Source organism: Anas acuta, chromosome 1 (genome assembly GCF_963932015.1).
Source record: "Anas acuta chromosome 1, bAnaAcu1.1, whole genome shotgun sequence".
NCBI classification, from domain to species: Eukaryota; Metazoa; Chordata; class Aves; order Anseriformes; family Anatidae; genus Anas; species Anas acuta.
In genome coordinates this window covers 85,842,189-85,860,913 of record NC_088979.1, presented here as the reverse complement: position 1 = coordinate 85,860,913, position 18,725 = coordinate 85,842,189, and the positions used below count along the sequence as shown (strand labels likewise).

Below are 18,725 nucleotides of genomic sequence, written 5' to 3'. Positions count from 1 at the left end.
ATCATCTGCTCCAACCATCACCCCACTACCAACTTCACCAACTAAACCATGTCCCTAAACACCAAGTCCAACCTTTCAAAACTTTCAACCAAGTAATGGTTGTTGATTGCCTTGGAGAAGCTGTTTGTCTCAGACTAACAATGCAATGTCTTTTGTCATTTAATAATGATCTTGTTCTTTTGTTTCTCTTTGCAATATCTGTTCACACTAGACCCAGACAACATTAGTACTATTGTTACACAGGCACATCTGGAAAAAGGATGTGTGCTTAGCAGAGTAGATGAGAACTATTTTGGTGCAGAATGCAACACATGTATCAAACCCATGAAACAGGCTCCTTGCCTCAGAATAATTTCAGAGCAACTTGTGTCTAATTCATGTCCACATCGACATCTAAATTGTGATAACCCAGTTCCCAAAATTAACTGTAACATTTTCTCCTGGTTTCGGTTAGGACAGAATTAATTTTCTTATTAGTACCTACCTATAGGTACCTTTGGCTTAGGATGAGAAGAGTACTGGTAACACGCTGATGTTTTAATTTGTTGCAGAGCAGTGCTTACACCAAGCCAAGGACTTTTCAGCTCCTTGCTCTGTCCTACCAATGGGCAGGCTGGGAGTGCAGCAAGAGCTGGGAGGGGACAGACCCAGGACAGCTGACCCAAACTAGCCAAAGGGGTATTCCATACCATCTGATGTCATGCTGAACAATATATAGGGGTGGCTAGCTGGGGGGAGGAGGGCCGGACTGCTCGGGGTTAGGCTGGGCATCGGTCAGCGGGTGGTGAGCAACTGCATTGTGCATCATTTGTTTTGTACACATTATTATTCGTAGTACTATTATCATCATTTTTGTTATTATTATTATTGTTATTATTATTTTCCTGTCTTAATAACCTGTCTTTATCTCAACTCACGGGCTTCACTTTCCCACTTTTCTCCCCCATCCCAGAGAGGGAGGGGGAGGGGGAGCTCTGTGGTGTTTAGCTGCTGACTAGGTTAAATCACCACACATTTCCAAAGTCTTTACCAATAACAGAGAAACAGCAATTGTTTAAAAAACAGATGCAATTGGGGGGGGGGGGGAGGTGGGAGGGAAGGGAAAGAAGGGAGGAAATTAAAACTGAAATGTCTCTTGATTATGTCTCTTATGTAGATAAGGTAACATGACATGTTATAACATGAAAAAATCAGTGTTATGACAGAAGTAAGATGTAAATAAGAGGAAAAGTTTTCATTTCTCCTTCACCCCCACTAGACTGGTTTGCTAGTTTTCATGTTGTTTTGTGCTCCTTATGACCTAAGCAGGGCAGGTGAACAAAAAAGAGTGAAGCATATGTAGCAGTTAAAAGTTGTCTTGTAGCATGGCTTCAGGCCTAAGTGAATTATCCCCCAGTGACTCAGCACATCTTCTACGAGAAGGAATATTGCAGCAATTAAAATTGCTACTGGCTTATTTTTGTATCCAGGAAAAACATCTGATTGAGATAAACGAGTTAGAAAGAAACTTACCACTTACCACCAAAACTATAAATAATGTCTGCAAATGAACAACTACTGGCAGTGTTCCTTGAAGATATTTTTAGATACTTTATCCTTTTAACCTAAAATGTATTATACTGCGGTCAACAACATTAAAGGGTTAATAACATTAGCTTGCCTTAAGCTTCTTGATGTCTTATTTGAATTTCTAAGTACGGTTAGGACAGGATAGAAATATCCTATTTAATGCTTAGTATGCTACAAAAATGAGACATGAATAATACCAAAAGACAAGTTATTTCAAATTTTGCTTTCCTTTCCCCCATAATACTGAGGCTGTTTGAACACCAGACAGCATAGTGAGATACAGATACTTCAACCCAAGTCATTCCTTTTCTATGTTAAATTGGAAAGTCTTATTGTTAAGAATTATGGAGGCTTTTAACCATGGATCATGCATACTTTTATCTTCTGTGCCCACAACAATTTTTTCCTCAGGTGCTCAGATACAGTACTAGGCCTTCTAGACTTAGAATTGATATGAAGTTTCCTTTAAAATGAGCAAAGCTGTTTCCATTGTTGTATCATTTGGTTCAAGAGGAAAGGAAAAAAAAAAAAAAAAAAAGCTCAAGGCATTGGTTCTACATTTTTAAATCAGGCAACACAGGTACAGAACAGTTAAATAAGAGTTCCAAAAGTCTTTTGTTTTACAGGATGGTAACTTGCCTAGCCTCACACAAGTTTGCACTATGGTAGTCTTGTCCCATGGATCTGGTAGTCAAGCAACAATTAGCTGTGGCTAAGTATATAAGCCCGTTTCTGCTATCTTATATCAGAAGCTGTTATGATCAATTTATGTTGAATTTACATCCTGATTAAAAAAAAAAAAAAAAAGAACCGAACACTATTTGCTTCCAGAATTCCAGAGTGTTTTGAAACACCACAAATAAGCAAATAAGCTACCCTGCAAATAAGCTACCCTGCAAATAAGCTCCCCTGCACTTAGAGACTGAAGGATCATCTTCAATCCTGTCAGACAGTGAATATGTCTGTGAATGCCATTGAAGCCTTGACTGTAGCTAGCTAAGGCTACTGCTGGTCTCCCATTACGACCAGTAATGTGGAATATAGCACGAGCTGCTAAATCTGATTGCAAAAAATTGTTGTCAGGTATTAATAAACCTCATGTTGTCAGAGCTAGAACTATTACTGTGTCTAACCAATTAATTTAAACTTACCTTTGGCATATCAATTGTTGTGACTGTAGTGTACACATGACTTTGTTTTTTCACCATGATCAACAGTCCATGATCAGAAATTATGCAGTTAGGAGCAAGAAACTTCCATTGATTCTCCCAACACACTGTGATCCCAAACTGACCAGTACAGGCAGATGGAAAATTCACCCAGAAAGGCCAGATGACAGTTGATGCTCTGAGCGATACTTGTTATTTCCACCCAGCCTCTCACACAAGCTGCAGACATGCAAATCAAGCTCCTGTTCACAAGGAAGAAATGACAAGGAGAAAAACATAGCACAGGAATATGCCTACATCCTCTGTCACTATTTGAGAAGAGCACTTCCTTGTGATATGTTTTGCAAACAAGTGGGAAAACAACACATCTTTGTTCCTGAAGAGCTTATCACCTAGAAAGCCAAAACAGACAAAGACAGGGAGAATGAAAAGATGTGGAGAGACATGAGGTGATTTATGCAAGGAATTAGTAACAATGTTGTTCCCGCTGTATTTTAAGCTTGCCGTTTTTGTTTTAGACCTAAGACTTGTATGCCCATAACTTCAAGTAAGGTCAAGCAGAGATCAAAAACTTTTTTGGCTTACAGTCTAACACGATGTCCACAGCTTTCCACGTGAATCAAGTGCCTGGTAAGACTCTGGACAGACACTACTGGGAGGTGGATTTATGTTGGGATTTGGACCTTCATTTTGAAAGAAAATTAACATTTCAAGAGACTCTGGGTGTAGCAGCAAGGGTTATTTACAAGTGTTAGTATCTGAAACACAGTGAATTATACACCTAAAACTACCCAAAGTAGCTGGAGTACACCAAGGACATAAGAGAAAAGAGAGCTAAGCTCTCATATGATAAACAAACACATTAGTAAAACACACTGGAACATGCCAGTGATTATCTCTGTTTATAGTGTGGGTTTTCTCTCACTGCTGTAGGGTATGGCAGTCTTACATCTACTGCAGCAATAGAGATTGTGTAGTCACACTTTAAACTAGATGATTTGGGCACTTGTTGGCATTGTAACCACAGCAGTACAGACATCAGCATGAACTAATCTCCTTAGCATTTACCCAGCTCCTCAGGTGGGTTTTACAGCAAAATGTGCTCCTTGATCTACCAACATAGACCTATCAGCAACTGTGAAGCTAGTTTAAAGCTAGCTTAGCTATATCCCCTTATATTGCTGTCATTCCTTTAGAGAGGGATCTTGAGAAAAACTTGTCTGCAGAAGGTGTTCAGCAAAGTGCTGTGAAAATTGAAGTCCTTTCACAGGCTCTGTATCAGTTCTCACCAGTCTGGAGTGTTGCAAAAGGCAAAGTACGATCCCAATAAGCAGGAGTAGCATGTAGTGAAATGTCTAGTGGAATCTTGTGGAATTTGTTTCAAGCACCAATACCAAAACCCTAAATTATTGTGCACTATAAGGATATGCTAACAGCAACAGAATAGTTGAACCATCCAAACAGAAAGTATGACATACAACAGTAAATGAATTAATTAAACCAGTGAATCAATAACTTTGCGAGCTACTTTTCACAGCCTTAAGAAAAATTAGAACAATAGGGAGAAATCACTGCATTTACTTTTAAGTAATACTTGGGAAAAGAGTTCATAAGGTATGTATCCATAACTGGTCAACTCACTACTTAAGAGCCCATTGAGCCCTGATAGCAGAAATACAAGGTTGATAATTTGATAACACACTGAATTTTGCAGGAATTGCTGGATAAAAACAAATTAAGGTAATCAATGGTGAAAAAAGATCTCCACATAAAAGAGCTGAGTTGTTTGTTGCTTTTTGTTTTATCTTCCTTGATACACACATCAATAAAAAGAAAAACTTGCCTATTAAGTGATCATGACAAGTATCACTACCTTGGAGGATAACATCATGTTGATATGCTTTTGTTTTATGAACCAGTTTTAAAGAAGCTTTTCACAAAGTCCTTTAGGAGCTACAGTGAATTAGGATTGATTTGTTTAATGGCTGCAGCAGAGCAAGGAAAAAAAAAAAAAAAAGTCAACAAATGGAGGACCATACAACTAGAATTACATTTTACAATACATTTTGTACCTATAGACTACTCCAACTTGCAGACAATGCCAGTTGGTTTCAATCGATTTTTACATGCTGACATACCATTTAGCTACTAAAGGCACCAGACTACACTGTACCAGACATATTCCCCTATGTGAGATTTGTAAGGCTCCCATTTAACTGAACTGTACTGTGTAACACACTTCTGAGAAGCCATCACAAACCACTCATAAGCCAGAAAATGTGAACAGTAAAGATAGTCTTTTCAAGATCATTCAGCATGAGATAATAATTTATGGCAAAACATAACTAGCATCATTAAAGAACATTTTGTAGGGATAAGTAACTTAATCTGGCAAGCCACAAAAGAGCCTATCCCATAATTCTGAAAACAATTTTTCACATTTTCTCCTAAAACCCATAAAGTAAGATTTTACAGGATGACCTAGAAGTTAAAACATTCATGCCTATATTGAACAAGGGCATACAAAAAAAAACAATTTTGAAAATCGGGAGGCAGATGAGAGCTGGTCTTTTAAAAGAGTTAGACAGAAAGAAAGCTGGACTGAGCTGAGTTTACTGTATCGTGTTCCATGGCTACTGGCTGAAGACTTTCAAAGTCATCTCCATTGTTTTGGGATTAAAAGGAGGAAAAAATAAGCAAATTTCTTTCTGGCAAGTAATGTTTGTTCTGCGTGTAGAAAGACTGCAGCAAATATTATTCAACTTCTACAGACAGATACATGCCTTAAGAATGAAATTTTATTCCTACAACCTTGTATCTAAGGGAAAACAACCAGCAAAAATAAAATGAACCCTTAAGAAAAGCTCAGCCTAGGGATCTTGTCTGAGACAATAGCAGCTTTATCATTCTCTTTAGGGAAACCAGAAGCAAGTCTGCCCTGTGACATGAAAGTAGGACTCCCTGTTACTACATAGTATGAGATGTTGAGGTGTGTACTATGAAAACACCTTGAGTGCCTTGGAAGACCACAGTCATATTTTCTGTGACTGAGATGCCACAGAACAGGCTCAAGGGATTGTGTTACAGTGGAGAAAAGCACAAGGAGGGTGTGAGAGAGGAGTATAAGTGATATATAAAAATGCTCACAATGGAAATTTACACTAGTTAGCAAAGTTCTCTCTACACTTATGCTATGATATTAAAACACAAACGATCTGTAGTATTTAAACAAATTTACATAGAGAACTTCATCAAGTTATCTCATGAGCAGCTACACAGTTTTTTTGTTTGTTTGTTTGTTTGTTTTTCAGTTTTAATATGATAGCTCAGACAACCAGCATCAATTTAGCAATACATATTATATATGTACATATGATATATATGTGTCATGGTTCTGATCTTACAGAAAGGTCCCAGACTTCACAGTGTTGAAACACCACAGAATAACCAGAAGATCTATACAAGCGGCCATAAAGATAAAAATGAAATCTTGTAGTTCCTGAGGCAGCTCTGTAAAACATGTAGATTTATACATAGAGAAGCTCCAAATGAATAATGGCCAGGTGTTCTCATTTTCCATTCATTAAAGACGCTTTTTGTTTCTAAACTAGAACATTGTCAATGGTTTGTCAAACCAGACAGTATTATTCCTGGGTACGACATCAACAGTAACCTTTCTATATATCACTGCTCCTGTGAAATAATTTACATCAAGACAAAGAGATTTCACAGTGACTAGTCCTGATATGCAGTTGTTATTTTTGATACTCAATGTGAGGCCATTTGGAGAATTTCAGGGAAAACCATCTAACACTTTTTAAAGAATGGGTTTTCTTTAGTTGGTTTCCTAAGCTTTTTTACATGGATTCACTTGTGAAAAATAGTCATTCCAAATTTTCAGGAATGGGTACCTACAGAAAGGATCTACCTGTATTAACAGACCTAGATAAGTGAATCTAGATGCTTTGTTATTAATTTCTTAGACATAATGAAAATTTACTTTCCCACAGGAGCAGAAAATCACATCAACCAACATAGCCTAACACTAGCTGTACCTCTGAAAGAAGGATGCAAGGTCTACCCATTCAGCTTGTTTGCTGAGATGTCTCTAGGTGGACCTAAAGATAAGGAGGGAAATCCCAGGAGACAGTATCTATAGTTGCGGTAACTATTTAATAGTTTAACACCTGCTCACTGGAAAGTAGAAAGTAGATACATTCATTTTACTGAAGCCACTGCACAGCCATCCAACTGTAAACATTTTTTACCACCCTTGACTTAGATCTAGTATAACTGGGTGACCTAGAACTGAATTATTCTGTTTCACAACAACAAACATCTGAAAGATAGACATTGTATGCCTGCATTTGCTTTCACTAAGCAGTAATTCCTTACTGAGAGCATTTGCATACACAATGTTACATTTTTCTGGAGAGTCACAAAGATGATACGGGGCCTTAAGCATCTTCCCTATGAAGAAATGCTGAAAGACCTGGGTCTGTTCAGCCTGGAGAAAAGACTGAGAGGGAATCTCATCGAAGTGTATAAATACCTGTGGTGTGGGAGACAGAGGGATTTGGCCAACCTCTTTTCAGTGTTTTACAGGGACAGGACAAGGGGTAATGGCCACAAGATGGAGCACAGGAAGTTCCACACCAACATGAGAAAGAACTTTTTCACAGTGAGGGTGACAGAGCACTGGAACAGGCTGCCCATGGAGGCTGTGGAGTCTCCTTCTCTGTAGATATTCAAGGCCCATCTAGACGCCTACTTGAGCAGACTGCACTAAGGAGCCTGCCCTAAGGAACCTGCTTTGGCAAGGTGGTTGGATCCGATAATCTTTTGAGATACCTTCCAACCCCTACAATTCTGTGATCCTGTGCTTCTGTGATAACAGAGATTTCACAGAAGATTAAAGATTTTCTATCTAGAGATGCTTAGGGAGACAGTAGCAAAGTAAAAATACATAAAGGAAAAAAAAATCCAATAATGAAAGGAAAACAATTTTCCCATATTTACACATGCTTTTCTTAGGAAAGAACAGTGAGACTGTTCACTGTTATTTGCTAGGCAACAACTTCATAAACAGAAATAAACCCCACTGAATTCTTGTGAATTAGCCTTAGAAATAGATTAAGCATAAACACAATCCTTAGCATAAGTCACACAGGAGTAAAACTGGAGGGCAAAAACTGAAGGAATTAATAAGGTGTTCCTAGTACTTGATAAGGTGAAGCTGACAGCAAAGTAAGTACCAACTTAGCAAGCTAAAGGCAAAAGGAAATTTTTTTTCCTTCAGCTCAGTCTCCTTCAAATATACTTGCCACAGAAAGAGGGTGTTGTTAACCCTGTAACACTGACATTTTAAAGGCAGAGATAATTATAAACAAGGTGAACAAACCCTACCAAGCAAATTGGTTTAAGTGGAATACTTATAAGGTCTTTTTTTTTTTTTTTTTTTTTTTTTTTTATGAGCTAAATATGTGCTAGACAATTTTAATGAGGCAGTGCAAACTGGAATTATCTCAAAATACATTCACTCAGAGATAACACTATCCAATTTCTTTTTGGTTCAGGATTTCACTCACAGTAGCAAATACTTATCCTGTTTAATTAAAAGAAACATTCATACAAGGAACATGAGGTTCTTGAATATGAATTTAAATATAGCAGCCTAAGAAAGCAGTTAAGATTAAGAATGGACTGGAGTTCTAAACAAAATCATTTACAATCCCTACACTTTAGAAAGCTCAATAGATGTATGTATATAATAAATTTTGAATTCAAAGTATCATATGTCAGCTAAAGTAAACTGTTTAAATAAGTTAGATGATAGTACCTGTGTGTAAGGACCTTAAACTTTTTTATACTGGAGTTGTTCTCAAATCCTTCACCTACATCTTTCGTATATGATTACTTCCACTACAACATAACTATGAAGTGTTTTTTGTTGTTTGTTTTTTGGTTTGTTTGTTTTTACACTGGCTAAGTCTGAATAATGCTAAAGCAAAATATGGTTCTACTCTGAAGTAGCTCAGTAGATTTGCTCCATTCACACTCAGCCAGATTCTGTCACTTCAGTACCAGTTTCTCAGAGGTATTTAGATAATGCTAACAACTAAAATTAAGTTGTAGAGCTTTCTTTTCTTGTTTATTTCCAAGCACATCAAGATCAAGAAGGTGACTGGGAACAGCCAGATGGAGTTCTCAGGAACAAATTGTGCCTCAGCAAACTGATTGCCTTCTACCAGTCATCTACTATTTGTGATGACTGATAACATGGATGAGAGGAGAGTTGTAGATGTTGTTTATCTTAATTTTTGCAAGGTCTTTGATGTGTTTTCCCACAGCAGTCTTAAAGACAAATTAAGGAGATACAAAATGGAAAAGTAGTGTTGAGAATTGCCTGGCCATTCTGGCTCAAAGGTTTATCACCAGAGTTAGTAGACACAAAGAACATCTAGTAGCTACTAACCAGAGGCATTCCTCAGGGAACAACACTGGGACCAATACCGTCTTTATTAATGACCTGGATGATGGCACAGAAAGTACTCTTAACAAGTTTGCAAATGACATTAAACTGGACAGAACAGCAAAATATACTGGAAGCCCTGTATTTGGAATGGGGTAGCTCACTGTATGGACTTACTGGATAAGGAATGACTGGTTGGAGAGCAGCTCTGCCAAAAAAGATCTTCGAACAAACTCAACATGAGCTAGCAATGTGACGTTAAAGGTCAAGAGTATCCAGAGCTTTATTAATAGAAGCATAGACAGCAGATCCAACAGGGTGATTCTTCACCTCTTTTTGGCTCTTGTGGCACCACCTTTAGAACACTCTGCAGTTTTAGCTTCCCCAGTACAAGAAAGATGTTGACATACTGGAACAAGTCAAGCACAGAGCAGCCATGATGGTCAACAAGATGGAGCACTGGGCATATGAGGACAACCTGAGAGAGATGGGTTTGTTTAGCCCTGAGAGGAGATAGGTAAAGGAAAATATTGCAGTTTATAGGTATATATACTGGCAGGTTGTAGTGGATACAGAATCAGAATCTTCTCAAAGATACACAGGGCAAAGATGTGAGGCATCAGGAATAAGTTGGAACATGGAAAATTCTGATTAGATACAAGGAAAATGGGTGGCCAGGCACTGGAACAGGGGTCCAGAGAAGCAAGGGGAGTTCCATCGTCATAGGTATTCAGAACTCAACTGGGAAAGGCCTTGAGCAACCTCATCTAGCTGACCTCATTTCCTTGTTTTGAGTAAGGACTACACCAGCTGTTATTCATACACTCCAAACTCTGTAATGAATAATTCTGTGACTCTAGCCCTTCAAATTACACAAACAGAAAAGAAGTATATGAGGCACTTCCCTCAATATTTCCTGTGTGTCTTGGTGTCTCCACCTAAAACATCTACAAAACTGATTTCTAAAATTCATGTCAACTTCACACTGAGAAATGGATTCTGTCTACTGAAGTTATTGGATCATCTTCAGTATACTGTCTGACCATGTGGTATTTATCTTCTCACTGTTGGCTCCTAACCTGATTAAGTAAAAAAGGTAACAAACTGTCATCACATCACAAAAAAAAAATAAAAAAAAAAAATTCAGGGTTTGTTTTCAGGATCCCACAAGAAATCTGTGGGAGACCTTAGAATTTCACATGCAGTTCCTTAATCTTAGGATAACCCTAACCTTTAAGGCTTTAAGGTGATCTTTCTTCTTTGTACTGTAGGAAGTGAAAAAAAATTTACAAAGATAATGCAGAGGTAAAGGTACTGGAATGCAATGCCATCACATATTTCTGAAAAACTCACAAAACTCTCAAATTACCCATAGAGGTAATCTGGTGGCAGATTATTACAGGTGGCAGTATGTGACTGCAAAATCCTGTGGTGCGTCTTTCGAAAATGGAAAGTGGGAATAAAAGTAATGAATAAGCCAAGTGAAAGAAGCGCCATATGACACTGCAGATTTGGTATTTCCCCATATCTTACTTTTATATAGTCAATTTCCAGAGTCTAGCTTCATTTTAAACATCTTGTGCTGAACCAGCCAACCAAGGGTGCCATGGACCAACTGTAACTGTTTTAAAGCAAGATCCATGTTTTTTGATTCTGCCTTTCAAGGAGATAAGGCTGGCCTAGCCAGAGGAATATATAACACCATGCACAAGGCCAGGTCACTTCCACTAAACAAGATGTGAAAAAACGTTTAACATATAATACAATAAGCTTCTAACTTTTAACTAGCAGTGATAAATATTTTGAGTGATTTACCTAGAATATGTTATCCCCACTCTCTGATTCCCACAATAATAATAATAATAATAATAATAATAATAATAATAATAATAATAATAATAATAATAATAATAATAATAATAATATATTTCTGAATCATATGTGTGTGGGAAGAAAGCTCAAAATCATTAAGGTGTGACTGTATTACAAAGTTAAATGTGTGGGTAGTTCTCTTCTTAAAGTTTTATGGGCTTGTGAAGATTAGATAGTATGTCAGAACAGTTAGGAGGGGATTGGGAATCCTAATTGCAGTTCTTCTTCAGTACACTTCATTCTCTGGCTGACCTATTAATAAAGGCAACCCTTGGACCATGGAGTGAATTACTGAAGCAGAGCAAGGTGTAATGGCCTGATGCAGTATTAAAACTAATGCTGAATTACATATTATTTAGGCTGAGCAGTAATATAGAAAAGGATATTTCCAGTGCTAACTAAATAGGGAATGGAAGGAAGAAAATTGCTGACTTCAGTGATGGTTCTGTATGCAGAAGGAAGGCTTCTCTTCCTATGAACAATTGTGCAAAATACATTTTTTTCACTTAAAATTCTTAATGTGAAAAAGACCAAATTCTTAATAAATATCAGGTTGCTATATCAAAGATTGATTAATTATTTCCAAAAAGAATATGTTTTGCTAGGAATTGAAGTAAAGAAAGATGGATACAAAGAATGATGGAAAGTGGAACCAGGACAGCTCAGACAAATCATAGAGCTACATGTATATTCTTACTTAAATACCTGTAGTGCCTGTAAGCCATGTGTACCAACTATGTGTGATGCTAAGGTTAATCATCAGTGTGGGTGGAGTCTTGTAACTAGGCCGTTGAAACTTATAAAGGTATTTGGCATGTTCTACCTGTGGTTGGAGGCAAATGAAACATAATAAAACAAGGCAATTCACCTTAGTACACTTCAGTGTTTCACCTTGCCCAAGAAATATAAAACTTGTCTAAAGAGTATGTCTTTGTATTATGTGGTATTAAATTTACAAGATTCTGCCCATGTACAAAAATGAATTTGCACAAGACTTTTATAAAAATATATTTTCAGCTCTAAGCAAGCAAGATAGAAGAAAAGCTATAGGATAAAGATTTGAAACTGTGTACAAAGGAGCAGTAGTTATAAAATCCTAGTTAATATACATGAGAAAATAATTAGTATGCATTGAAGCCTTGGGAAGAAAGCAGATGCACAAGCATTTTTACTGTAGATAAATGCAATGTGGCTGCTGCTGAATGTAAAATGCAGAAGACAACTTTTTTCATATTCTTTGTCATGCCTTGATGATCTTGCAGTGGTTTGGGATGATAATTAAGTAACAAACTCATGGAAATTAATGTTTTACCTAGTCTATTTAATCCCATTTCCAGGATGTGACTTTATGGGTTGGAATCAAGTATCCCCGTTGTCTGACAGATAGTATTGCTATATGCTGAGAAGAAAAAAAGAAGAGAGGGGAAAAACAAACAAACAAAAACAAACAAACAAACAAAAAAACACAAACATAATAAAAAGCCTGCATTTAAAATATTATAAATTTGTGGGGAGGGAGTGTAGAGGTTCTGTTCAAAAGACCTGTAGCCACATCTGGCAGTCATTGTCATCATTGTAAAATACAATAATATTATTTTTATTTCCTTTGCTTCCCTGCTTTTCTTGCTTTTAATTGTACATTTGTACATTTTGTACATTTATACATTTAATTGTACATTGTACACATTTTTCATTAGCTCTCTTTGGAGACTGTTCAAAATCACAAAGACTTCTAGCATTTTGAAAGAAAACTAGATAAATCACTCTGTCACCCTGAAAACCTATGGAAAAGACTATTTCCTTCCCCATTCCCAAAATCAGGGTGCAAATTCCACCAAGAATAGATATTCTGAGCAACTGCTGATATCTTTGTATTTGAGCTTACTATATTCACAATCTCTGGTGACAAACATAATCTTTCCCACTTCTCTTGACTGTAACTATTAGATATATAACTAAAAGTTAGCTAAGTCATAGTAGATTTATTGTCCTTTGGTATTTACAATAATCAACATCCCAAGCAGAAGTAGGATTTGGCTAGTTTCAAGATTTGAAATGCAAGAGATCTATTGTGTGCTGTAGTATTGGGAAATTTTAAAATACGTTTGCAGGTATAGTTGTAAAGATAGTATATATGATGTGAGAAAATACTCAAAAACTATTTAAGAGTGACTTTCCTGATACATAGTATAAAAGAGGATTAAATGATCTCTATATTTGCCATTGGTGAAGGGACAGGAAAGAAGAAGTAAATTTAGGGCCAGGCTGTCTATACTAGTCTACATTGAAAGTCACAGCTATTGTTTTTATATCATTTGCAAGTGCTTATGTTTGAACCCCAGGGACTTTGACTGTTTTCTTGTTTGATGAGGCTGTTTAGCACCTTATACTCCAAGAGCTCCTCTTTCCATCTACATGACTGATGTCAGTGCACTGGAAGCAAGCACTAGTACAAGCTAGGAGAGCCAGAGAACTGTATAGAGAAAAGAAAGTGATGAAATGCAGTCTTTTGTATAAATCTGATAATATTTCTAATTTCTTAGAATTCCTACAAAGAGGAGCAGCATCAGAACTAGAATATAAAATATTGTCCTGTGAAAAGCTTTGCCAGTGCCACCCAGAGACCCTCCAAAAACTAGCTCTGAAATATAACCACTTGTCTTGCCAAAAGCATCCTTTTCTGCACAGTAGTCCAAACCTTCTCTCCTTCCTTGCCATTAAGCAAACATTAAAAGCCCATTCACAATTTTCTATTGCTCCCAGAAGATTTCTGGCTACTACAGAGCTAGACATCAGAAGTACAAGCAGTCACATGTTCATCGACCATCTTTTAATTTACACTCCCTCCAAGAATAGCACATTTCTGAAATCTCATCAGTTTCTTAAAACAAATTACACGTCAGTTCTGACAGATTGAAATTGAAGCAAAGCTCAGCAGGACTCATCAATTCTCAGCAAAGACTAAATAGCATAGTGAGCTATTTCTAATGCCTGTCTAAAGAGTTTTTAAAAATATGCATATGGACACCTTTAACTAACATACTGTTTCATCATGAGTAACTAAAGGCAAATTGCAGCTGTCAAAATCAGAGAACAAAATGTCTTTATGAAATATTGATATTTTGTGATAAATGTCACTAGCACACAACTTAATATATCTACTATATCTTTCTGATATTTTATACCAAATTGTACCATTTGGGTGCTGAGCTTCATTGTCATTTTTTGTGCTCCCTCATGTATCAGAAGAAATTGGTCCTGCTCCTGTAGGGTATAAAGAAATCTCTTGTATCTTGAAAAAAATTGAAAAACAGAGAGAGAGGAAAAGAGCTATCTTATGGCCATTATGCATGCATTGTAAAGAAGAATTTGCAAATTTTGAATCAACAGTGCCAATCAGATGCGATTGGAAGCAAAGTTCAGCAGACTTCCAAATCTGCTTTTTTTTTTTTTTTTCCTTAAAAAATCTACCTTAAATTATCAGTGGAATAAAAAGATATACAGTACACAAATTTAAAATCTGTGGCTTCACAATCAGTATCCATTTGACATGGTCTGTACTTTGACATGGATGATCACTGTATTCATTTTTTATTTTTATTTCTTGATCGGTTTTAGAGTTATCTTTAGACTCTTCAAACACATACAGAGGAGACTCAGAAGAGTAAATTTCTGCCCACTGCTGCAGGGGCAAAGGATACTCCTTCTGTTGTCTCTTATCTCTTTCCTGGCATCGGATACCTGGTCTCCTGAAAAGGATGTTTTTTTCTTCAATTGAATGCTGCTACTCCAAGGCACAACTCATCAGGTACAATTCAGATTAGCATTTTAATTTCTAGCAGTTTTGGGGGTTACATACATATCTATGAAGTGCTGTTGTAAGAAGATGGACAAAATTCCCAGTTAGTATCTATATTCTGCCCCCTTGTTTTATTTTATTTTTTAAAGGCCACATTCCATAGGCAGTCCTATGGAAGTCAAGGATGGAGGACATATATATGCATATGCCTCAATGGGTACACACAGAGTGGGTATGTAACTCCTATCTGAGTTGACTTATTAAATAAAGAGAGCAGTTTCCTTCTATGCAGTAGATTCACAGAAGAAAATGCTAAGAAGTAACTGCAGCTCATTTGGACCAGACAGAGTATATTCTTCCCTTTGGTCCAGGATGGTAACAAATTTGCATTGATCATGCAATGTATGCCTGATTTAAAATCTCCAAAGTCAAAAGAAATCTTTTCACTGACTTTTGTGGCTTTGAATCCAGTTCATAGTCTACAGTACAACCTGCATTTCCACCTCAGATCAATAAAACACCAAACAAAATATTCACTATGTAGGGTAATCCATCCTGCTCCAGCACTGTAGCAGACAAATGGTATGCTCTTTATTGAAGCCCACAATGAATAAATGAGACTTTCTGTAAGTTTTATATGTTCATCAATGATCATTATTTCCCAATTGATTTTCTAAGGTCTGAAATATTCTTCTACCTGCCCTTACTATATGTTCTTACTCCAGTTTCTTTTACTACTACTGAAAGTCTCCTGGCTCTGATTTGCAGCTGAAAATCCCCTATGCTTTTATGACTACATGATGAAATAGTGCTAATTACAACCTTCACTAAAGAAGGGTGGGAAAGGGCTTAAGAAGGTGAATACTCATCAGCAATTTATAGGTTAATAAACGAGTTTACTGAATTGAATATCTGTAGCAATGGGAAATTTCAAATGAATATTACATAATATTCACAAGAAACAAAGCTTGTATCCAACCTTGGGGCATTGTTTCAGAAATCTCTTTCTATGAACAAAGTGAAATCTGGCCACCTAACATGCACTTTTTAGACCAATATTTAGTCACAATAATTAATGTTCATTTTGAAAGTCAATCTAGTTCTTACATCTTTGTCTTCTGTGTAGTTTGTGGATGCCACTGATGCAATAGGATATCAGTAAAGAAAACGATAGCTTTCTGTATGGAGTATGTGAAACTTTCAGGATAATATGTTGTAGCTTGGAGACTGTTAGGTCAGTTAAGACAATCATGACAGGTCACCAAATGTACCACCTTTGCCATTCCACCCACAAAGACATTCCTGCCACAAGATGAATTTTCTACAGGCAACTTACAAACTCACCATTTCTGCTGCTAGCAGTATACTGGTCCATCGAGGCACCCCCCTGGGTGTGCCAAGAGTTCTCCTGAGGGAACCACATGCAAAACACTGGGCTCCTTACCCAGATGCTCTTCTGTGTCCAACTTCTGCTTGACTGTGACTAAGCTCAAACCTTTGAGACATGGACAATGTGGTTTCACACTGACTTCAGGCCTTGCTGCATCCTAAATTCCCACTGCTGGAATTTGATGGTTGTGGGTTTTGTGGTCTCCAGGATTAGAGCTGCTGCAACATCCCAGGTGCACGGTGGCATTGGTAAAATGTGGGCACAGAAGAAAGTGACTGAATGCTTGACCACTGCTTGAAGAGAACTGATGCTTTGACAACAAATGAAGATTTAAGCTAATCATGAGAATACACCTTGGCAAAAGAAAACAAAACACAAAACAAACAAACAAACAAAACACTAAGATATTAAAAGGTTGAACCAAAGTCACTGGGAGCAAATGTGAGAAGACGGGAGTTACTGCCCAAACATAATTTAAGCAATTCTGCAGAAATTATTGGGGGAGTCTCCTGTGCTTGGTAGGAGGTCATGCTATATTCAAATAGCTCATTCTTGCTTCAGATCCTCTCATTTGTGTATTTTGACATTTTCTAGGACTTCTGATTCATCTGGCCTAAAGAACAGATGTTATTTGGGACTGGCCGCAGCAGCAATGAAGAGAATATTTGCTCTCTTCTGTAAGAGATTGCAATACAGAGACAGAGGTTGTGACAACATGATTTATTGGCTGCAACAGTGAAACTGGTGCAAGTTCTCCCCTGCCTGCTTGCTGCTTATCCATGATGCCTTGTTGCTAAAATGACCTAGGCTCAGAAAGGATACTCCTCAAATACTTAATTTTGTCATGGATCACATAAATGGTTCAAATTTATCACACAGTTCTGGAAAAATATTGTACTACAGTCGGCAAGGTTGTAGACATGGGTATCATGAACAGGAACAAGAAGCCAGAAAGTTGTAAAGGGAGAAGTATGTAATGCCATTACACCCTTGGAAACAAAACTTGCTTAAGGAAACTGAGGAAGACAAGATGCCCATTTTATATGTGGGTATATTTACTCTTTTAGCCTGAAATATTTTTTCTCTCTGGATGGTAACTAATTAATACATTAATACCAAGTAAATTACAGTAAAGTTACCTAAATGCTCTTTGAAACATCAATCCATACACAAATCATTATTTTCTCTTCCTCCAATGCTGTTTTACTGGACAGAAAAATCTCACTGCAATCTTAATTATGGAGCTTGATGAAGCTCCACAGTACAGAAAGAATGGAAATTTCAAGGCAGTTTCCTTTGGTGTGGGCTTGGTGTTAGCACACTGGAGTGTTAACCTGGGTAGGAATTACTAACTATAATGAACATACAAGTAACTACAAAAGTATTAATTTTGTTACCCTTATTCAGGTTGACTTTGATCTTAGAATACAAGGCCCAAAGACACCAGGAAAAAAACACTCCTTTTTAAAAAGCCCTTTATTGTCCTGAAAATAGACCCCCACAGATACTAAAAACACATTCAGCATTAGGTTGTGGTATGATGGTCAACAATATCTAGCACTACTTTGTGAATTATGTTTGCCATGCTGCTGACTGCTAAAAGTGAAAAAAAATAAAATAAAATTAATATTACACCATTTTGCTTGGAATGATTTTTCAATATGTGTTATTATTATTAATTTTCATTTTTTAAACACTTGCTATTTCAGGTTTTGCTGGTAAATAGTGCTGAACTCATTCAGTCTATTTGCCAGGGTTAAGGTCACTGCACCTTTACTTTTACAAAGAACATAATTTTTCTGTTTCTCTGTTAATGTTGGCCTGAAAAGACCACACATTACCCTACCCAACTGAACAGTTTAGCCTTTGTTCCTTTGTTTGGGTTATACTATTAATCTGCTAGGTCGATAGCAAAAATGTGTGAACTGCTAGTATGCCAGATGATTGACAGGCAATTAGCAGCTTCCAGAGAACTGTGCTTTGAATTCCACAGATACATGACTGCACAGGGAAGTAGAGGCTGCTGATCTGACTTTTTTGTAAACTTTTGATGGAATACTAAAAACTGGACCTTTAAAAGAATTAGTGTAACTACTCACATGAGCTTCAGCTGCTAGAGACCTTCAAAATTGAATCAGAAGTGTAAACAGCTTTATTGTAAGCAAATAATTAACCTGTATCTATTCAGATCTCTCAGAAAATAAGCTTTGCAAAGTAGCATAAGTGTTAAATTTTTCCTGGTGATCAAGAAAACTTCCCAATTAAAATTAAAACTGAAAACAGATTCTTCTCCATTTGAATAATATTTTTTCATGCTTGCTAGTTGTTGTTGTTTGTTTGTTTGTTTGTTTTGTTGTTGTTTTTTAATATATTTTTTTTTCTCCATGTTCCTAATTTGTTACTAGCATGGCCATCTACTTTTTCTCCTATCAGCTCTGCAAAAGCTAATAACGC

General features: G+C 36.9%; 1 protein-coding gene and 1 long non-coding RNA gene across 3 annotated transcripts in view; one reads left to right on the top strand and one right to left on the bottom strand.

The window, feature by feature from the left end:
• TMEM47 (transmembrane protein 47) overlaps positions 1–18,725 on the bottom strand; it is a 260,959-nt gene that overhangs the window by 209,502 nt on the left and 32,732 nt on the right. The gene's annotated exons all lie outside the window — the stretch shown is intronic.
• Positions 269–18,276, top strand: LOC137858651 (uncharacterized). 2 transcript variants are annotated; one of them, XR_011097901.1, is made up of 4 exons: positions 269–784; positions 6,749–6,902; positions 14,703–14,890; positions 16,866–18,276. It is a non-coding gene; the product is annotated as an uncharacterized lncRNA (long non-coding RNA). The 2 variants fall into 2 exon arrangements; XR_011097904.1 differs by lacking the exon at positions 6,749–6,902.